General features: G+C 43.2%; 1 long non-coding RNA gene across 2 annotated transcripts in view; it reads right to left on the bottom strand.

Annotated features, from left to right (window-relative positions):
- The window catches only part of LOC138854555 (uncharacterized), a 517178-nt gene that overhangs the window by 66317 nt on the left and 427420 nt on the right, over positions 1-23441 (bottom strand). The window contains exon 3 of one of the 2 annotated variants that reach the window (XR_011393751.1): positions 20699-21160. The exons of the other annotated variant lie outside the window; for it this stretch is intronic. This is a non-coding gene — a long non-coding RNA (uncharacterized lncRNA). Of the gene's footprint in view, positions 1-20698; positions 21161-23441 lie in introns of those variants that run through there. 2 annotated transcript variants of the gene reach the window in all.

The following is a 23441-nucleotide window of genomic DNA, read 5'->3' as shown; positions in this document are numbered from 1 at the left end:
ATTGAGTTTGTTTAGTATTAAATTATTGTAAACAAATCTAAAATATATTTAGTTGGGTTAAGCTAAAATAAATTGTGCTTGTTATAAAAAGGTTAGGTAAGTTTTCTAAGAATCTTTTGGTGCAAAATTATAAATTTTTACATAACATTATTGAAAAAATATCTTTAAACGTACAAGAGAAAATTTTAGAAAGGACTTAATTTTAAATGAGTTCTTGCTAATTGACCAGTTTTACATATTCGGCACGACATACATACATTTTATATATATATATATATATATATATATATATATATATATATATATATATATATATATATATATATATATATATGTAAGTTGTGAGGGTAATATTTCCATAATTAATGTTATTTTATTGCCCTTGTGTATTATTTATATGCTTCTCTGTATTTAATACTATCAATGTCTCGTATTTTAACTTTCTGTATTAATTTTCTATGCAAGTTCTTTAAAATATGCAGTGAAGGTGTTTTTTCTTGTTTTAAGCGTAGTGGTCTAGGGAATGTGAGTTGGCACAGAATCTGTATCGTAGCTACACCTACTTATTGTGAGAGACAACACAATAAGCATCCGGGGCCCAAGACTGTCCAACTGCCTCCCAGCATACATAAGGGGATTACCAATAGACCCCTGGCTGTCTCCAAGAAGGCACTGGACAGGCACCTAAAGTCAGTACCTGACCAACCGGGCTGTGGTTCGTACGTCAGCTTGCGTGCGGCCAGCAATAACAGCCTGGTTGATCAGACCCTGATCCACCATGACGCCTGGTCTCAGAACGAGCCGCGGGGGCGTTGACCCCCGAAACCCTCTCCAGATAAACTCCAGGTAAACTTTAATCTGATTAGAATAGTGGCTGAGAAACGTATGTAATAGACTGACGCCTCCTACAGTAGTAGGACCCGGTACAAGGGTGCAAACAACCACAGGTAGATGAGGTGGGTGTCTGGTGGTGGGTGGCTAAAGCTCCCGCTTCACACACGGAGGGCCCGGGTTCGATTCCCGGCGGGTGGAAACATTTCGACATTAACTGACTCTAGATTTCCGTTAAATAGTTTAATTCTAATAAGGAACTTCCTGTGATTGTAAGTATAACTTTGAAGAGTAACCTGCCATCTTTCTCGCCCTGTAATGCTGCCAACAAGATTTTTAAGAGTCAGAGAAACCAGATTGTCCCAATGATCTTTTCAGACCGTAAAACTGTTATTAAACGTTTAAGATATCATGTCATTCTTTACTTAATATAAGTCTTCTCTCGTCCTTTACAACGATGTTGTTTGGTACATTCTTAATAAACTTCTAATCACACGTATCACTAAAATATTAGTACTCTGTGACTTAAGTAAAAATGGGATATTAACAGATTCCTTATTTCAAGAATGTAAAAAAAAAAAAAAAGGAATGAAACGGTACAATGCCGAGACTGGAACAATACAAGAGTTTTTTGTGTATAAAGGAAAGGTTTATAAAGCTGAAAGATTACCTAGGATTAACTTGTGTTTTCCTCCCTCACAAACCGACACCTTCCCACAGGCAGCCTGTACCATCAGTGTGGAGGAAAGAGTGAGTGTAAACACAAGGTGCCAGCAGCTCCAGGAGCGGGTCAGGGTGAGGGTGGTGGTGGTCCTCCACGCCGTGGTGTTGAATGACCATTAAGCCATATGTTGACCAGGGAATATCTTTTACAATTTTTCGCCTCCCATTGGTAACTCGTTAAAGGAGGTGTCATCGTCTGTGGGGTTATAAATTGGGGTTCATCCTGGTGTCAGTGGTCTCATTTCCTTGCCGTCACCAGTGTCAGTAATATTTTTTATCTGATATGTTGGTGGATAAAATACAATGAAATCCAGTTGCTGCTGCCATCAGTTGGTTGTATGAACATACAAGTAGTAATCGAATTAAATATATATTGCTTTACTGTACATCTGGTACTTTGTGAAGCTCTTTTAAATAAAATGTATATAAGCTTAACAAAAAAATGGTATGTTACTATACTTAGGAGACTTTAACTTTTACTTTTTAAAACAGAAAATATATAAACAAGTTTTATATGCTAAAACATGTTTGAAAATGGCATGCAACGCGCACACACACACACACACACACACACACACACACACACACACACACACACACACACACACAGACACAAACATAGAGGCCAGTGAAGAGGTGGGGCCAGGAGCTATGACTCGACCCTTGCAACCACAACTAGGTGAGTACAACTAGGTGATTACACACACACACACAAACACACACAATTAGGTGAGTACACACTAAAAAAGGGAAGAAAAAATTACAGAGCTGACAAAAGAAACCAGCAGAATTTCAGGAACGAATTCTCAAGATTAAGAAATGAAATGGGGCGACAATCTGAAAACGATAAAGCATCAAATACCAGATCAGTACCGAAACTGCTGCACAGTCATAACAGTAGGAAGACGACCTTAAGGAAGCAAGAAATGTGGTTAAGAAGAGCTTACACAGAACGACAAGAACTGCGAAGTCCTGGATAGAAACTTAAGGGCGGTGCTGAATGTGGAATCAGGACTAAAATTAATGTGTCCAGTATACTGGACACACTAAAAGCAAAGAGACCTGACAATGCATCACAGTGAGTTTTGTAAGAACGGGTTATCGAAAATGGGACAAAGACCAAACATCCACCAAGTAGTCACTGCAGTGAGTGTGTGGAACGGAAGCCTGTTAAACGTTTCGCACTCTGGCTGGACTCTTTTCTTTCTGTCTCACATGAACATACAGTCAGGTGACAGGTTAAACTTGTTTTCCTCTGTGTTTCGTAATAGTTATTATTCCTATAGTATCCAGGTAGCCGGGGGGGGGGGGGATGACTCACGGAAGCTATAAAAGAATGTATGAGATACATGTATACACAGGCAGCGCTGAAGTACAGACCTGCATTGTTGATATGAATATTATGAACGATATTGGAGAATACAGTAAAGAGAAATGAGAAAACCTGGAGAAGAGTGAAAAAGAAGCAGGATGGGTTTAAAGACGTACAGTCCTGTCTGAGAAACTTACCAAAGTTCTATAACTCAACATGGATAAAGTAAAAGGAGAGGGGTTAGTAAGTAGACTGTGAATCACCACTTGAAAGAATGTGCTACTTGAAAGAGCTCTCAGGGGTGACGGGAAAGGTACCACAATGGATCGTAAGGCAAGAAGAAAAGTGTCATGGTTAGGTACGACGTGTCAAGCAGGGCAGGCTTGACGAGTGGGGCTCAACAAGGGTCAGTGTATGGTTCCTCGTGTACGTAAACGACACGCTAGACGATGTCAGTCTAATAAGATAAATAAAAAAAACTGGAAAAGACAGGAAGGGAGCACAAGACGATTAAGACAACCTGCAGAAATGACCAGACAAATGATTAATGGAATTCAGCCACAGCCAGTGTAAACCTCGAAGAAGAAGGACGTCTGGGGAGGCCTGGAACAGAAACTACTTTCTACCCACAACTAGGTGCATACAACTAGTGTACACACACACACACACACACACACACACACACACACACACACACACACACACAACCACGTACACACTGCCTTCTTGGCCTCTTTCAACTTTTACAATATTCATAACCTTTCTGCCTTCACATCCTTCATTACCTTCACTGAATCACAACTTACATTACACAAGCATCTCACACATTGGTGAAAAACTTATAACAACGTTTCGGTCCTACTTGGACGATTAACTTATGACTACCGAAATATCGTCATAAATTTCTTTCTCTTATGTGCGAGTTATCTGTGTATTGTTCTAGTCACTTTTTATTTTTTGTTCTTCACAACTTAGGTTAATCGGCACATTCCGCCTGGTGGCCCCACTCTGCCCTATAACCTCTAACAACCTCCCTCTAACCCCTGAAATCTTCTCAAACGACTTACAACCTCCCTTAGCGTCTCTCGCGACTCACCAACCACTCCAGAAACCTGTTATAAGTTCCCCATAGCCTTGTCGCGCCATTCGTATTCCCTCAGAATCAATTATGACAGTAAAAATATCCTCTCGCTCATTTTATTCTCTTATACACCTCAGATCACTTGCTACTCACTAAAACTCCCTCTCACACACACCGTATAACTTTCCCTTTTCACATCCATCGTAGCTCCGTGTTCTTCACGGCTACCCTTAACCCCCGTCTCCCTCCTGCATTTAGCATTCACTCATAACCTCACACTTGTAACAATCTCTCACAATTCTTTTATCTCTCCTCTGTAGCCTCCAGAACCTCACTCACGCCCTCACAAATCCTCTAACAGTACCTACAATCCCACTAAAACCCCCATATGACTCGTATGTTCATCATAACCGCAATTGTATCACTTATAATCCTTTAAAATATCCTCCCCTCAGTCTCCACAACCTCCTACCACCCTCCATAACCTCTTTCACAAGTTTCCCTCCAACCTTTCTCGGTCCCCCTGTAACCTTTCACAACCCCCTCCCACCCTTCATAACCCCTTAGCACCATTTATAACTGCACATTTTACTCTTCAAAACCCCTTAGCACCGTTCACAACCCCTCTCCTATTCTTCACCACACCCCTACCTGCTTTCACAGCCCCATTAGCAACGTACACAACACCCACATTCCCACCCCCTCCCAGCATTAACAAACCCTTAGCAACGTTCACATCCCCCGCCCATTTCCACCACCTCCCAGCTTTTACAACCCCTTAGCACCGTTCACAACCCCCATTCCCACCTCCTCCCAGCCTTCACAACCTTCATTATACCCAGGCAACTTTCGTGTACTCTCATAATCCCCTCACACACACTCAAAGGAAAGATAATGAGATGTTGGAGGGCGCTATCCCGTAAGTGGAGAGTCCAGGGATGAAGGGAAGGGTGGGAGGGCGTGGATAGGAAGGCTAGGTAGGGTGGGAGAGCGGAGATAGGGAGGCTAGTTAGGGTGGGAGGACGGTGACAGAGAGGCAAGGTAGGGTGAAAGAGCGGGGATAGGTAGGCTAGGTAGGGTGGGAGGGAGGGGATAGGGAGGATAGGTAGGTAAGTAGGGCGAAAGAGCGGGGATAAGGAGGCTAGGCAGGGTGGGAGGGAAGGGATAGAGGGAGGGGGTTAGAAGGGTAGTCCGGTGAGCTGACGCAGGTGACGAGGAGGGAGGTGAAGAGATGGCAAGGTGGGTGAAAGATAGGCGATGGAGGTGGTGAACGAGTAATAAAAAGAGAGAAGGAATAGTAAAATGGGTTGTGAAGGGTGGCAAGATGTGTTGTGAAGGGGTGGCAGGATGTGTAGTGAAGGGGTGGCAGGATGGTTTGTGAAGAGGTGGCAGGATGTGTTGTGAAGAGGTGGCAGGATGTGATGTAAAGGGGTGGCAGGATGTGTTGTGAAGGGGTGGTAGGATGTTATGTGAAGGGGTGGCAGGATGTGTTGTGAAGGGGTGGCAGGATGTGTCGAGAAGGGGTGGCAGGATGTGTCGAGAAGGGGTGGCAGGATGTGTTGTGAAGGGGTGGAAGGATGTGATGTGAAGGGGTGGCAGGATGTGTTGTGAAGAGGTGGCAGGATGTGTTGTGAAGGGGTGGTAGGATGTGATGTGAAGGGGTGGCAGGATGTGTTGTGAATGTGTGGCAGGATATGTTGTGAAGGGGTGGCAGGATGTGTTGTGAAGGGGAGGCAGGATGTGTTGTGAAGGGGTGGCAGGATGTGTTGTGAAGAGGTGGAAGGATGAGATGTGAAGGGGTGGCAGGATGTGTTGTGAAGGGGTGGCAGGATGTGTTGTGAAGGGGTGGCAGAATGTGTTGTGAAGGGGTGGCAGGATGTGTTGTGAAGTGGTGGAAGGATGTGATGTGAAGGGGTGGCAGGATGTGTTGTGAAGGGGTGGCAGAATGTGTTGTGAAGGGGCGGCAGTATGTGTTGTGAAGGGGTGGCAGGATGTAATGTGAAGGGGTGGCAGGATGTAATGTGAAGGGGTGGCAGAATGTGTTGTGAAGGGGTGGCAGGATGTGTTGTGAAGGGGTGGCAGGATATGTTGTGAAGGGGTGGTAGGATGTGTTGTAAAGGTGTGGCAGGATGTGTAGTGAAGGGATGGCAGGATGTGTTGTGAAGGGGTGGCAGGATGTATCGTGAAGGGTGGCAGGATGTGTTGTGAAGGAATGGCAGGATGTGTTGTGAAGGAGTGGCAGGATGTGTTGTGAAGGGGTGGCAGGATGTGTTGTAAAGGGGTGGCAGGATGTGTTGTAAAGGGGTGGCAGGATGTGTTGTGAAGGGGTGGCAGGATGTGACGTGAAGGGGTGGCAGGATGTGTAGTGAAACGGTGGCAGGATGTGTTGTGAAGGGGTGGCAGGATGTGTTGTGAAGGTGTGGCAGAATGTGATGTGAAGGGGTGGCAGGACGTGTTGTGAAGGTGTGGCAGAATGTGTTGTGAAGGGGTGGCAGGATGTGTTGTGAAGGTGTGGCAGGATATGTTGTGAAGGGGTGGCAGGATGTGTTGTGAAGGTGTGGCAGGATGTGTCGTGAAGGGATGGCAGGATGTGTTGTGAAGGTGTGGCAGGATGTGTTGTGAAGGGGTGGCAGGATGTGTTGTGAAGGTGTGGCAGGATGTGTTGTGAAGGGGTGGCAGGATGTGTTGTGAAGGGGTGGCAGGATGTGTTGTGAAGGGGTGGCAGGATGTGATGTGAAGGGGTGGCAGGATATGTTGTGAAGGGGTGGCAGGATGTGTTCTGAAGGGGTGGCAGGATGTGTTGTGAATGGGTGGCAGGATGTATCGTGAAGGGGTGGCAGGATGTGTAGTGAAGGGGTGGCAGGATGTGTTGTGAAGGGGTGGTAGGATGTGTTGTGAAAGGGTGGCAGGATGTGATGTGAAGGGGTGGCAGGATGTGTTGTGAAGGGGTGGCAGGATGTGTTGTGAATGGGTGGCAGGATGTATCATGAAGGGGTGGCAGGATGTGTTGTGAAGGGGTGGCAGGATGTGTTGTGAAGGGGTGGCAGGATGTGTTGTGAAGGGGTGGCAGGATGTGTTGTGAAGGAGTGGCAGAATGTGATGTGAAGGGGTGGCAGGATGTGTTGTGAAGGGGTGGCAGGATGTGTTGTGAAGGTGTGGCAGGATGTGATGTGAAAGGGTGGCAGGATGTGATGTGAAGGGGTGGTAGGATGCGTTGTGAAGGTGTGGCAGGATGTGTCGTGAAGGGGTGGCAGGATGTGTTGTGAAGGGGTGGAAGGATGTGATGTGAAGGGGTGGCAGGATGTGTTGTGAAGGTGTGGCAGGATGTGATGTGAAGGGGTGGCAGGATGTGATGTGAAGGGGTGGTAGGATGCGTTGTGAAGGTGTGGCAGGATGTGTCGTGAAGGGGTGGCAGGATGTGTTGTGAAGGGGTGGAAGGATGTGATGTGAAGGGGTGGCAGGATGTGTTGTGAAGGGGTGGCAGGATGTGTTGTGAAGGGGTGGCAGGATGTGTTGTTAAGGGGTGGCAGGATGTGTTGTGAAGGGGTGGCAGGATGTGTTGTGAAGGGGTGGCAGGATGTGTTAAGGGGTGGCAGGATGTGTTGTGAAGGGCTGGCAGGATGTGTTGTGAAGGGCTGGCAGGATGTGTTAAGGGGTGGCAGGATGTGTTGTAAAGGGGTGGCAGAATGTGATGTGAAGGGGTGGCAGGATGTGATGTGAAGGGGTGGCAGGATATGTTGTGAAGGGCTGGCAGGATGTGTTGTGAAGGGGTGGCAGGATGTGTCGTAAAGGGGTGGCAGGATGTGTTGTGAAGGGGTGGCAGGATGTGTTGTGAAGGGGTGGCAGGATGTGTTGTGAAGGGGTGGCAGGATGTGTTGTGAAGGGGTGGCAGGATGTGTTGTGAATGGGTGGCAGGATGTATCGTGAAGGGGTGGCAGGATGTGTTGTGAAGGTGTGGCAGGATGTGTCGTGAAGGGGTGGCAGGATGTATTGTGAAGGGATGGCAAGATGTGATGTGAAGGGGTGGAAGGATGTGTTGTGAAGGGGTGGCAGGATGTGTTGTAAAAGGCTGGCAGGATGTGTTGTGAAGGGTTGGCAGGATGTGTTGTAAAGGGGTGGCAGGATGTGTTGTGAATGGGTGGCAGGATGTGTTGTGAAGGGGTGGCAGGATGTGTTGTGAAGGGGTGGCAGGATGTGTTGTGAATGGGTGGAAGGATGTATCGTGAAAGGGTGGCAGGATGTGTAGTGAAGGGGTGGCAGGATGTGTTTTGAAGGTGTGGTAGGATGTGTTGTGAAGGGGTGGCAGGATGTGTTGTGAAGGGGTGGCAGGATGTGTTGTGAAGGGGTGACAGGATGTATCGTGAAGGGGTGGCAAGATGTGTAGTTAAGGGGTGGCAGGATGTGTAGTGAAGGGTGGCGATAAAGCTGGTGAGGTAGATAGCAAGCGTGGTTGGCAAGGTTGGTAGGTCTGGAAAGACAGTAGGGAGGGAAGTAACGAGAGGGATGGGAAAGACGAAGGAGGAAAGGGCAACGAGTGGAGTGAAGAAGATGGTAGAGAGGGAGGTAACAAGAGGAGTAGAGAAGACAATGGCGACGGACGTAACGAGAGAGGTGAAGAAAACAGAGGAGCGAGGATAACGTGTGGATTAGAGAAGTGTTACTTGGGGGATGGTGAAGTGTAACGTTTGGGAAGAGAAGGGTTGGGGGAGAAGTGCAACGCACTGGTTTAACGAAGACTGTAACAAGGGGGTAAAAAGTGCAAGGGGGTGAAAAGTGCAACAAGTGGGGTGAAAAGTACAACTAGGGTGTTGGTAAAGAGGGTAGCCAGAGGCGTAGCAATGTGGGGTTGTAAGTGAGGGTTGGGGAGGCAGGCAGGGAGGGCGTACGTCCACCATTGTCAGTGTACAACGCCTCGCTCTCAACCCGACTCTTGTTATTCTAATGGACGGGACTGGTCATCTTCGGGAACCTTTCATATCGATACACAACTTCGTCACAGACCTCATTGCTCAAATTTTAAAAAATATCCGTGAAAAATATTCTTTCTCCACGGGAGAGGCAGATCCATACGACGGTGGCTCTTCAGAATATCTATGTTGGGATTGTGTAGATTTGGATTTAAAAAAATATATGCATTTTTATGGGTAGGGGAGGGACAAATACCCTCAAGACAACATTTTTCAAAGACAGATTTTCTCTTTATGTTTTATTTTCACCCACCCATAGACCCCTTTAGAGACACAAATACTCGATATAGCATATTGAAGTAGCATTGTCAAAAAATATCATGGACTATTCTTGTTGAATCCCCCAATCTTCTTCACAATTCAATTGATAGAATGACTAACTCCATTAAGGCGCTTTACCTTGCAACTTATTCCAAACAAGAGTGACACGATGACAGTCCACCTTCAAAGCTTTGAATATTCTAATAAGTTAATAAAGTGAAGGTCCAACGGACGTAAGGAAAACGCAACATTAAATACACATTGGCAGAGGACCACAACCTCTCCAAGCTTTGCGTCTCTTTCTCCAGATCCCAACATCTCCAGTCCCCAAGGGCACTAAATAACTGTGAAGTGCCTCGGAGGATCATAAAGGTGTTCCAGTAGTCGTTGACTGTATTCAAGCAGGTCTTCACGGTATGCGGTAAGCTACTGCAGCGATCTAGCTGACCTGAGATCTTCCGTGATAGCCTGATATTATCCAGTAGCCATTATGGTGCTACGATAGCTAATGGTGACGCTACAATTGACACTTGCCATGTTACGGGGGATACTGACGATGGTCAAGGAGTTATCCGAGATGTTTCAGTAGGTACTAACAGCATAACAGTATCTCACAATGATGAAATAAACGCTGATGATCAAGCAATCTCAGGTACCCAATATATATACTAACTTTCATTTAATTTGAGCTAAAGCTCATATAAAAAGTTAGTGATTACCTAAGATGAATAATCTCCTATCAATCTGAAAAACGAAATATATAGTCATGCCAATTTTGTATATGGTAACGATGTATTTTACACCCAAACTAAGAAAGCAATGTACCCTACCCTACCCTAACTTACGTTAAATTAAATAGCATCATTTACACCTTATTTAAGTATTTACATATAAATATATTTAACTGATTTCCTGAGAATGGGAGAGGAGAAGCGAGTCTTCACGTGACCCTAAATTACTGGTAAGGTTACCAGCTCATTCTGTCAATTAATTACATGCTGATGGGACATAATTAAAATTTTCATATTCCAGTGCACCTCAAGAAGGTAAACGGAGATGATACGAAGAATACAGCAATCTCTAAAGAGGCGAATTAAGTCTCTTTGTTAAGACACTTTATGACTTCAGTATTTCTCCTTCACATAAAAATGACAGTAAACGTTTGTAGCTTTTACACAGTGGACGATTTTACTCAATAGTTTCAGACACTGAACACTGAAAGCTACTTTGGTACAACATACCTGTAGCTACAACGCACTAAATGTTTGCAGTCTCAGAGAGAGTAAAAAAATATTTGCTGCAGTAGGGTCCATTAGAGCAAGCATGAAACATTTGTAGCGTCGTCGGAGGTACTAAACGTTTCTTTAGGGAGGGAGGTCGCCTTCAAGCAGGTATCATCGTCACTTGCTTCCAGCACACCAACGTCGCCACATCCACCACCTCCGCCGCCACTGCCGCCTTTGTTTTACTGAAAAGGTATCTAGTTAACGGTTCCTTTATTCAGGGCACGTTTTGCTAAACTGCTTATTAATTTTACGGTCAGAGTTTAAAATAGCGTCGGCGTCAGGGGTGCGTTACACAACCCATAAAATTGAGATCCTGACAAAACGGTTGGTTGTTTCTCGTGACTCGTTCATGGCTTCGAAAAGAGCCAATAGGGTGCTATGTCACCCGCCGCGACAAGGCTGAAAATGCGAAGGCAGGCGATGGGGCGTCCGACTATAAGGTGGGCATGAAGCCTGGTGCCTTGTGGGCGGCAGGTTTTCAATATGTATGAGGTGCTAAGGTTTTCATCATACGAGTCGTGCCACCCCTTTTTACACCTTTGAGCACACCCGCGAGGAACATGAAAGTGCATACATTTGCCTTCCTCTTTCGGGTGCATAATTTCATTTAAAACTACAGTCGGCCCTTACAGGTAAGTGTGTCGCCCCGTCAAAGTATTACTCTTTAATGGAAAAGGTATTAAGTCCCAACTGGCTATTAAATTCCATGTTAAGTAGGAGATGTTTTACATCACAGTACATCATTAACGTATGAAAAGGTTTAGTATGCCTGTTATTTTTATGGTGGTGGCTAGATAGATGCTGGCGGCAGATAGCAATGTTGCAATCAACTTGCTTGCAAACATGCGCTAAATATGTTCTGAGCTAGCACTCTAATTAATTATTTTATGTTTCACAGACGTACGTGCATGTGTGTGTGTGTGTGTGAGAGAGAGAGACAGACAGACACAGACAGAAAGGTGAGTAAATATCTCCACCTTAGGGGTAACTTTACAAAATCTAGACAGTACCCTACACACACACACACACACACACACATATATATATATATATATATATATATATATATATATATATATATATATATATATATATATATATATCTTCTTTCAACAAACCGGCCGTATCCCACCGAGGCGGGGTGGCCCAAAAGGAAAAACGAAAGTTTCTCCTTTTACATTTAGTAATATATACAGGAGAAAGGGTTACTAGCCCCTTGCTCCCGGCATTTTAGTCGCCTCTTACGACACGCATGGCTTACGGAGGAAGAATTCTGTTCCACTTCCCCATGGAGATATATATATATATGTGTGTGTGTGTGTGTGTGTGTGTGTGTGTGTGTGTGTGTGTGTGTCGTGCCGAATAGGTAAAACTGGTCAATTAACTAGAACTCATTTAAAATTAAGTTCTTTCTAAAAATTTCTCTTATACGTTTAAAGATATATTTTTTTCATTTATCTTAATGTAAAAATTAATAACTTTTGTACCAAGAGAACATTAGAAAACTTATCTAACCTTATTATAACAAGCGCATTTTAATTTGAACATTCTAGCTCTAAGCAAAATAAAGCTAAAGGGAGAGGGGGAATAATTTCAGCGGAGAGGAATAAATGAGGTTAAGTTGGATATATCTGAGAGACGGAACTGAAGGTAACGTAGCGGTAACATTAAATGATCAAGTATAGAAAGAGAAGAGGGGGTATAGGTGTGAGTAATTACTGTTTTATGTACCTGGGGAAGAGAGGTATGTAGAGGAGTTTTTTTCATGCGTTAAACAAAGAGGGAGAAGCTGTTGTAGTAGGCATTGTAAGTTTGGAGTGCCAGGGGTAAATGATAATGGGGTCCTTTAATTGAGCTATGTGTAGAAAGATTTGGTAATAAGTAATACGTATTTTAAAAGAAAAATAATGTAAGTGATGTACTATATAGGGCTAAATAACAGCTGATGGGTAGACAGAAGGGCGGCAAATAAATCAAATCATTAAATGGTACCTACAGTGTTAGGTAGAGTTAGGTAGAGGAGAGTAGTCAAAGTTAATCAATTAAAAATAAAACAAAAATAGTACATCGGGAAAACTTATAAGCGTTAGGAAAGTGACGTTGAGCACATCCCACTCTCTGTCTTACCCTTAATTCTTCCAGTAACAACTCACACTACCTGGTATAACTCAGCAGGTTTATTTCCCTGTAATTCTTAAACTCTCTTTTATCTCATTTTCCATCACATAATCAAAGAAACTATGCCCGCCCTCTGCCACTCCCTAGGTACCTTCCGCCCTTTTATGCATAAATCGAACAAATTCACCACCGCTTCAAAACTATTTGTCCTCTTGCGTTACAACATTTCTGTCCTGATCCCGGCTATCTCAGTTGCTTTATCCCCTATCATTCTTCCCACTCTCTCACGCACTTTTCCCACATTCATAAAAGACCTCCTCATTCTTACAAGACGTTATTCTTCTGTGTCCAATTGATATCACCACCTCCCTTACTTCGTCAGTATCTAACAACTCAAAATATTCTCTCCAACATTCCAGTATCTCTTCCTCCAATCTGATGGCTTCTTTATTCTTTGTCTCTTAATTTCATTTGTTCCCTAGGTTTTCTCAATTTATTAATTTCACTCGAAAACTTTTTCTTATTCTAAGCAAAATTTATTGGTAAAACGTCACCCACTTGTCACTGACTCTCCTTTTGGACTCCCACACCACTCTTTTAACCTATCTTTTATTCTATATATGCTTTGCCCTCCGTGTATCATCTCTGTATTGTATAATCCTCTCATATGCCAATTTTCTCTCTAACTTATCACCCTCCTTACCTCATTATTCCATCAATCGCTCCTCTTCCCTCCTGCGCCTACCTTCTACGCTCACAAACTTCTGATGTACACACAAACACTTACACTCTGTAGCTGACTCTTCTCTCAATAGTTGTTTTTATATTACCCTATTTCCTCACTTAACTTATTAAGTTTGACTACTGTCTTATCCACTAATGACACTTTTCTTGTACCTCATCTGCCTCTATCACTGTAGCTACCACTAAATAATAATTTATTTGTCGCCCCTCTGTCTGCCTCTCAACCTTTTATCTACTAATACGTAATCTAACAGATTGCTTTCATTTCGCCCCACATTGTATTTCATGTACTTAAGTTTAATTACCCAATCACAACCTTATCTAACCACAAATAAGCTAAGAGTATATTAATTGTTTCTCCTCCCTCGCGACTTGGTAATGTTTTAAGACGACCCAAAACGTCGTGTAACTTAAATTTCCCACTTTGTTGCCTTGTGAGTTGTTCCATAATTTATATAAAATTAGAGAGTATACTAAGCTTGTGAGAAACAGGCATGATTACAGTTACACGTAAGCTTTTCTGGACTCACGAAATCGTAATGACACGATTGCAAACAAACCATACCACGGGCGGGGTTAGAACTCGCGGTCAGAGAGTCATAAAACTCTAGACAGATGCGTTACCCACCGGTCTGGAGTTTTATGACTCTGTCCAGTGGGTAACGCGTCAGTCTGCAGTTATATGACTGTCTGATCGCGGGTTCTATCCCTGCCCGTGGTATAGTAAGATTCTCTTGCCAAAGTCTCGTGCACTCAAGGTTTCAAAGTCACAAACCCTGCATGGGCGAAACATCTTCAATAAAGCATCTTTGAATGTGCATTTATGTCTTATTTCTCATCTTGTCAAGGTTTTGTATCATTCATTTGGTGTCTTGTTGTTCCTCCTCTTCAGAGACAGCTGATAACACCGCTCAGCGTTTGATACAAGGGCCAGGTTTCAAGAATTCATCCCAACATCCATAACGAAAAGTCGGACTGCAAGTCACATGTATGTGAATGAAGATTGCAGCACCAGACACACACACACATACACACACACACACACACACACACACACACACACACACACACACACACACACACACACACACACACACACACACACACACACACACACCAAGCAAGAATAATGGTAAATGCACTTAAATGGAGCGGCAAATATCTGAGCGGAAAAAGACAAATTGTAATAGAACTGGAAGATATGTCTGGATGAACGAGCATGGCTATTGTCCCACAAGGTTCTGTGCTGAGGCCGTTATTGTTCCTGGTATATGTAAAAAAAAGATTCCTGAAGAGAAAGCATACGAATCCCTGTTTGGGAACGATGCAAATTTATCGCTAAGACTTCAAGAAGACCAAACTACACTGAAAGAATGGCCAGAGAAAAGGCTGTTGATCTTCAAGAGTAGGCAAGAGCTGAGTTATGAAAATCGGTGGAGAGAAAAAGACTAGAAACTGTATAGAGAGTCGGGGAACAGATGTCATAAACCTCAGAAAATAAAGGGGATCTTGGAGTGTCTGTGCGTCTGGCAGACTTAAAAACGCATTATAGTACCTAAGAGTCTCCTTCAAGACCCTGCGTGTGACATACGTGAGACAAATCACGAAGCAAGCCCCGCCAGTATGAAAGTCACCTGAGCAAACATGTCCAGAAACTTAAAAAAAAATCTAGAGATTCGCTACGAGAGTCACCACGCAGATAACAAAAATTACTTACAAAGTAAGGGCAGAGGCACTTTACTTTGCAACGCTAGAAGAGAGGACTACGAGAGAGGCGATTAACACAGGTCGATCGTTCATTCGTGCAGTTCGAAAAGACAGCCTCTGATGGTACTTACTAAACGAAAGGGTTTCGATGTGGAAGCTGTAGAGCCAGGTACCACACACAGTTTTCCTGGCAGGTATGAACAGGGCCCTGGAGTCCAATGAAAGTGTGTTGCCATTCATGATTAGCTAAAAACTCATGGCCAGGACCTGGGACTCCTCTCCCACACCTGAAACTAGTCTAGTACACACACACACACACACACACACAAAAAAAAAGGTGGGCGGGGAGCACCGTTCCGCTTCTTTTTTATTCATAGATCAATCACGACTAAAGCAAAACTCTATCCTAAATTGCTCAGTTGACATTCAGTATCACCTATCCGCCGTTTACATTAATCTTATACACGGTAAAAAATACCTAAAACAATCAGAAAGTCAAGCTACTTAATTCCCGTCCAGGAACATAATTCTAAATCTTCTATGATAATGACATTCAATAGTCTATTATAATACCGAATTCTTTGTCTACTTCAGTAAAAAATAATGATTACCTGTGGAAAATTTAATCTAGTTCTGCATTTACATTAAGAGGATTTATTGCGGAGGAGACTAAATTGGCTCCGTTCACGGCAATGCAAAGAAGCTAAAAATTGCAAAACGATGTATAAGTTTTTCTAGGGCCGAAAAATTATTTTCAACAGCCTAACTTTTTTTTATTGGTATGCTACACCTCGCTCTGTTGATATTAAAAATTTCATGAACGGAATGAATTTATTAAAACACAATAATGCAAATAAACCATACCCCCGGCCGGGATTGAACCCGCGGTCATAGAGTCTCAAAATTCCAGCCCGTCGCGCTAGCCACTAGACCAGCTAGCCACAATAAGATTCATCCAACTAGGTATATTTCTACACCATAGGAAATATACCTAGTTGGATGAATCTTATTGTGGCTAGCTGGTCTAGTGGCTAGCGCGACGGGCTGGAGTTTTGAGACTCTATGACCGCGGGTTCAATCCCGGCCGGGGGTATGGTTTATTTGCAATCGTGTCATTACGATTTCTTAAGTCACAATAATGCAAGAACTCCTTCAAGAACGGGTACATTATACGTTCTGTTACAATTACAGGACCAGTACAGCTCTAGCTTCAAGGCTTCAAGCACATGACTAGTACAGTTTTAGCTTCAAGGCTTCAAGTACAGGATAGTACAGCTCCAGCTACAAGTAAAGGACCAGTATAGTTCCAAGTACTGGATCAGTACAGCTTCAAATCCAGGTACAGCGCCAGGATTGCTCCAGGTCCAAGGACAAGACCAGCATACTTCCAGGTAAACGACAGGTACATTTCCAATTCTAGGCATAATTTCAGTTCCAGGTACAAGCCTAGTACTGGTCCAGTTCCAGGCACAAGCCTAGTACTGGTCCAGTTCCAAGTACAAGCCCAGAACAGCTCCAAGTACGGGGCCAGTATAGTTTCAGTTCCAGTTACAGGCCCAGTACAGGTCCTGTTTCCAGGTACATGATCGGTACAGCTCTAATTATGGACCAGTATTCCAGGAACAGAACCATTACAGCCTCAGATTCAGGTACAAGACAGGTACAAATCCAGGTACAGTCGCAGTAGAACTCCAGTTCCAGGTACAGGATCAGTGCAGCTCCATTTCCAGACAAACTTACAGTTTCAGCTACAGTATAACTCAGTCCCCAATCAAATTCCAGACACAACTCACCTAGTTGTAGTTGCAGGGGGTCGAGTCACAGCTCCAGGTCCCGCCTCTTCACTGGTCGCTACTAGGTCACTCCTCCTGCTATATGAGCTTTATCATGCCTCTTCTTAAAGCTATGTATGGATCCTGCCTCCATTACATCACTTCCCAGACTTTTCCACCTCCTGATAACTCGGTGACTGAAGAAATACTTCCAATTGTGACCCCTTGTTGCTGTGTCCCATCTCTGGAACATCCTGTCTCTGTCCACCTTGTCAATTCCTCTCAATATTTTATATGTCGTTTCATGTCCCCACCCCCTCTCTCTCCTGTCCTCCAGTGTCGCCAGGTTGATTTCCCTTAACCTCTCCTCGTAGGACATGCCCCTTAGCTCCAGGACTAGTCTAGTTGCAAACCTTGGCACTTTTTCTAATTTCCTTACGTGCTTGGCTAGATATGGGTTCCAAACTGGTGCTGCATACTTCAAAATAGGCGTGACATACTCGGTGTCGGAATGCTATTCTTAGGTTTGCTAGGCGTCCATATGCTGCAGCAGTCATTTGGTTAATGTGCGCCTCAGGAGATGTGCCTGGTGTTATACTCACCCAAAGATCCTTTTCCTTAAGTGAAGTTTGTAGTCTCTGGCCCCCCTAGACTGTACTCCGTCTGCGGTCTTCTTTGCCCTTCCTTCCCAATCTTCATGACTTTGCACTTGGTGGGGTTGAACTCCAGGAGCCAGTTTCTGGGCCAGGCCTGCAGCCTGTCCAGATCCATATGAAGTTCTGCCTGGTCCTCGTCCAACTGAATTATTCTCATCAACTTCACATCATCTGCGAACAGGGACACTTCTGAGTCTATCATTTCCGTCATGTCTTTCACATGTACCAGAAACAGCACCGGTCCTAGAACTGGCCCCTGTGGAACCCCGCTCGTCACAGGCGCCCAATCTGACACCTCGTCACGTACCATGATTCGCTGTCTTCCCGATAGGTCTTCCCTGATCCATGACAGCGCCTTCCTTGTTATACCTGCCTGGTCCTCCAGCTTATGCACTAATCTCTTGTGTGGAACTGTGTCAAAAGCCTTCTTACAGTCCAAGAAAACGCAGTCTACCCACTCCTTTGTCTCTTGGCTTACTGCTGTCACCTTGTCATAGAACTCCAGTAGGTTCGCGACACAGGATTTCCCATCCTGAAACCGTGCTGGTTGTCGTTGATAAGCTCATTCCTTTCTAAGTGCTCCACCACTCTTCTGATAATCTTCTTTATGACTCTGAATACATGTGACACTGGTCTGTAGTTTAATGCTTCGTGTCTGTCTCTTTTAAAAATTGAGATACATTTTCTTTCTTCCATACCTCAGGTAGTCGCCCTGTTTCCATATATGTGTTGAAGACTGTTGGTAGTGGCACACACATCTCCTCTGCTCCCTCTCTCAGGACCTGTGGAGAGATGTTATTCGGCTCCATCGCCTTTGAGGTATCTAGCTCGCTTAGCAGCCTCTTCACTTTTTCGTCAGTTGTATGTATTGTGTCCAACACTTGATGGTGTACCCCACCCCTCTGTCTTTCTGGAGTCCCTTCTGTCTCCTGTGTGAACACTTCTTTGAATCTCATGTTGAGCTCCTCACATACTTCTCGGTCGTTTCTTGTGATCTCCACTCCTTTCTTTCTCAGCCTGATTACCTGGTCCTTGACTCTTGTTTTCCTCCAGCTTCGGGTCAGATTTGACTTTCGCTGTTATGTCATTTTCGTACTGTCGTTGGGCCTCCCTTCTTACCTGTGCATATTCATTTCTGACTCTACAACTGCTCTCCTTATTTTTCTGCGTCCTTTGCCTTCTATACTTCTTCCATTATCTAGCACACTTGGTTCTGGCCTCTCTACACCTTTGAGTGAACCAAAGGCTCATCCTAGCCTTCTCGTTATTTTTGTTACCCTTGGGTACAAACCGCTCCTCAGCTTCCTTGCATATTGTCACATATTCCATCATCTCATTTGCTGACTTTCCTGCCAGCTGCCAGTGCTCTGTCCAACAGAAAATTCTTCATGCGTGTGTAGTCCCCTCTCTTGTAGTTTGGCTTCATTTGTCCTGCCCTTCCTGCTTCCCTCTCCACTTGTAACTCAAATGTATATTCGAATCTCAGAACCACGTGGTCACTGGCCCCGAGGGGTCTTTCATATGTGATGTCCTTAATATCTGCACCACTCAAGGTGAATACTAAGTCCAGTCTTGCTCGTTTGTCCTCTCCTCTCTCTGTGTCCCTTATGTGTTGGTACATGAGGTTTTCCAGTACCACCTCCATCATCTTAGCCCTCCACGTTTCTGGGAGCCCATGTGTGTGTGTGTGTGTGTGTGTGTGTGTGTGTGTGTGTGTGTGTGTGTGTGTGTGTGTGTGTGTGTGTGTGTGTGGTTGAAAAAATCACATATACTGCACTACAAAGCAAGAAAAAAATAATTATGAGGATACATAACCGAGATTGAAGGAATATCGAGAAAGTTGTGTCTCAAATTATAACTTGGTGACGAGAGGTGCATCTGCGTTTGTGTATTTCTAAGAGGCGTAGCTGAAGTTATGAAGTCATTATGGAGGCAAATTAGACACGAGTCAAGTGCGTCAAACTTGGTCTCCTTAACACTGGAAACTTGTGGCCCCGGACGCCACAACTCCCTCCATTTCTTTCCTTCACTCTCACTAACCCACACTACAATACTCTCTTGAAAATGTTAGAGAAGCCTTATTAACTCAAGACTACACTACTCTTCTTCTTCTTCTTCTTCTTCTTCTTCTTCTTCGCACTTCTTTCCGCCTATAAATGCTCATCTGTTAGCCTTTGTGAATTACTTATGACTGTTGAAGATTTAATTCTTAGTGAATTATGAAATCGAAACATGTGTTTATAATGGTATTTAGTTTGTTAAATTTAGCTAATACCTATTCTAAAAATTTGATAGCAAAAGAGTTTGAAACTGGCGTTTGTTAATACTAATTATCTGCTATACTCTGTAAGCTTACTGACAATGGTACACCTACAGAAAAACTTCATTGCAGAAAATCAGCGTCAGAAGCATATACGACACTGGAAAATTTGCCGGTACGTTGAAGAACCTCAACAATACCAGCATGGATAGGTGTGCAACTAGACTCATCCCGGAACAGAGGAGCTAAAACTATGAGGGGAGGCTAAGGTAGGTGAAACAGAGCTGGAAAATAAAAAGACGTGATGATGACATAAAAATGTAAGTACGTGTGTGTGTGTGTGTGTGTGTGTGTGTGTGTGTGTGTGTGTGTGTGTGTGTGTGTGTGTGTGTGTGTGTGTGTGTGTGTGTGTGTGTGTGTGTGTGTGCGTGAGTAGTTATTAGTTGTCAAAGGCACCTGTCGATAGACACTTGTCCTGTGGTGGTTTTTTTGGGGTGTATGTGTGTGTGCGCGCGCGCGCGCGTGTGTACGGTTGTGTAGCAGCAAAAGTCACAACAAAGATTGAAAATATATTTAAAAAACGAGGCCCTGTTTCCCCGAACTAGTTCATTATCCATCCTTCATAATGATGCAGCCTGAACACAACCCTTGTCTCATTTGTCATTATATTTCCACCCTCCATATGTGGACTTCCCTCTGGCGCATTTTAACGACATTGTGAATCATTTTTTTCCGTCGTTGCATTTCGCTGACTAATGAAGAAGTTCCACGTGTTTTGCAACACAGTGAATATTTATTATCTACCATCTTTGTTCACCGGTAAGACAAAATTCTCCTGGCAAATGTGGAAAAAGAGTCAAGATTTAATATATTATTATATGTATTCATTGCGTGTGGAAGTTTTCTTCCTGTGAGGGAGATAATCAGGTTTAATCCTAGGAGAGGGGAACAGCTCCAATGCCTCTGATCAAGAGCCTTTTACTAGCATCGATGCGTCCTCTTCAAGAGAAAGTTTTAATAATCAAAATGTTGGCGTGAGGTGTAATATCCCGGAAACAAATCCAAAAAACAAGGTGTTCCTTCCCAGGTATTGCTAAACTCTTACTCCAACAGCACGTCAAACCCAAAGGATCACTGCCCTTCACTAACTTCGATCTGTAAAGTTCACATATATACCTGTTGAACGTGCTAGGTCCTGTCTCCCAGTACCTCTTCTACTTCAAGTAACTGGAGACAAAACAAGGTTAAGGAGTCTAATGTCGCGTTGTAAGTTCAGTTAACTGATATAATTTCAGAAATAAATTTTCTCAGCTTGTTCCAACGTGGTCCACTATTACAGGAGGCCTGGTCACAGACCGGGCCGCGGGGGCGTTGACCCCCGAAACTCTCTCCAGGTAAACTCCAGGTAAAACCTGCGTCTCGCCCTCGGATGTCCCTTGTACCTAATGCGGTGAAAACAAACAAAAAGTTTTAATAATTTCTTGTCTTCTGTGTAACATTTCTAGTGAGTTACAGAGGAGGAATTAGGGTTGAAATTCTATATTTAAAGTTTATATCTATAAATAATGAAAGTGGAAGCACAGAATTTGAGAACAAAGTTATTAAAAAAAAAGAACTGTAGAAGCCTACCCAGCCTATGAAAGAAAAGCTGAAACTAGTTTTCTGAAGCATGCTAGTTATTTCCACTTTGTTTATGCAAAACCATAAACTCTAAATAAAGTTCAATAAAATAATATGAAAATAAGCCCAGTACACGTGAGTAATATTATAAACTTTAAATTGTGGGAACAATACGAAAGAAAAATTAAAAGTGCAGAAATATGTTAAGCTCACATGACATATAGTACACTGAGAGGTGTGTATCTCTCAGTGTTTATCCAGTGAGAGATCACTTTAATCCCCTTTACTCGTGATTAAAGTATTTTTAGTGATCAACAAATGAAATGCAGCCTTTATAACCCTTGTGCAGTTCATACTCTATAAACTTAAGAAACCAACCACGTTAAGCTAAATATAAATGGTAGCAGCCATAAAATTCCTGCAGTGTCAGAGACACAGTGAGCAAAGTGAACGTGTATGAAGCCAGAATTCAAAGTTTTGGGGAATGTTCAAAAGGAGCCGATTTATTTAGTTATATTAACTAGCAATGTGTGTCTGCACCTGTCGCATCTGTCTGTGTTTCCTTCATCATCTGTCTTTGCTTCACTCACCAGCTGTCTGCGGTTCTCTCACCATCTCTTTGTGTATTTCCATCACCATTTGTCTGTGCTTCCCTTTGCATCTGTACCTCTCTTACCATCTGTTTACGCTTCTTTCAGCATCTGTTTCCCTAACCATCTATTTGTCTATGCATTCCTTACAATCTGCCTGTGCTTCTTTTATCTGTGCTTCACTACACCATCTGTGTGTGTTCCTCTCACCGTTTTCCTGTACTTCTCTCAAGTTTTAATGATACTTGATGCGTCTCTTCTACTTCAAGTAACTGGAGACAAAACAAGGTTAAGGAGTCTAATGTCGCGTTGTAAGTTCAGTTAACTGATATAATTTCAGAAATAAATTTTCTCAGCTTGTTCCAACGTGGTCCACTATTACAGGAAAACGTTTTATACGCCAGTACTTCTAGCGGTGACCCATCAACGAATTTAGATATCTGGTGAGTCAACTTGTAATATTCATCTACTGACAGTGATGAAGACATGTGTGCAACAACTGAAGATACCCTTGCGTTGCACATGTGTTTTATTCACCAATGTGTCGGTATTCCATACTGTTGCTGCTATCATACACGCAACCAGTTTGACAGCACTGTTGCTCGGGTGACAGAACACAGAGACAAAACTATGCTTACACGCCGTCACCTATGAGGTGTTTTCCTGCAGATACTCTCTTCAGACTATATTTTGAATAATAAAACGTTAAATATTTTTCCATCAAGATTCTAGACCGTATAAAGTGTGTTAAGTTGATATTCAATGTTGAATATGATTATGATTGTAATACTGATTTTATTATTTTTATTTATATTATTATTATTATTAATTATATATTATTATTAATATTTATATTATTATTATTTATATATTATTATTATTTACATTATTTATATTATATTATTATCATTATTTATATTATTATTATTATTATTATTATTATTATTATTATTATTATTAACACCTGCCGTCTTACACTATTGTGGGGTGATCAAATAAGGAAAAAAATTCACCATCATTCATTCTATAGTTGTCTTGCTAGGAATGTCAGATATCATAGTTTAAACGACCCTCCGGGCTGTAGCATCACCGCTTCTCCTTCAGAGTGCAAAAACTGTACTTCCCACTTCCAGGACTAAAGTCCGGTTAACCAGTTCCTTTATGAATGTTACCTTGCTCACATTCAAACAAGAAGTTAAGCCATAAAACCACTTTCCACTTTGATGTAACACGTTCACATAAGCCTGCTGGATGGTCAAGCCCCTAGCACTAAAAACCACCATTACCCCCTCCGCCCACAAAAAGAACCCGACCACGCTCCTCGGTCTGCAGAACATGATGTCAGAAGTAGTCCATGAGGTAGATAACTTGTGCAAGCATTGTGGCTCGTGTCCGGCACCGTGACACTTGACTCCATTTCGTGGCGCGGAAAATGACAAGATCAAACGAAGGCGGTTTGAATCTTCTTCCATGAAACTAACACAATTAAAGAAGATAGTGATGGAGAAGCTAG

Source organism: Cherax quadricarinatus, chromosome 4 (assembly GCF_038502225.1).
Source record: "Cherax quadricarinatus isolate ZL_2023a chromosome 4, ASM3850222v1, whole genome shotgun sequence".
Lineage (NCBI taxonomy): Eukaryota > Metazoa > Arthropoda > Malacostraca > Decapoda > Parastacidae > Cherax > Cherax quadricarinatus.
The sequence above is the reverse complement of the archived record's forward strand: the minus strand, read 5'-3'. Positions and strand labels throughout refer to the sequence as shown.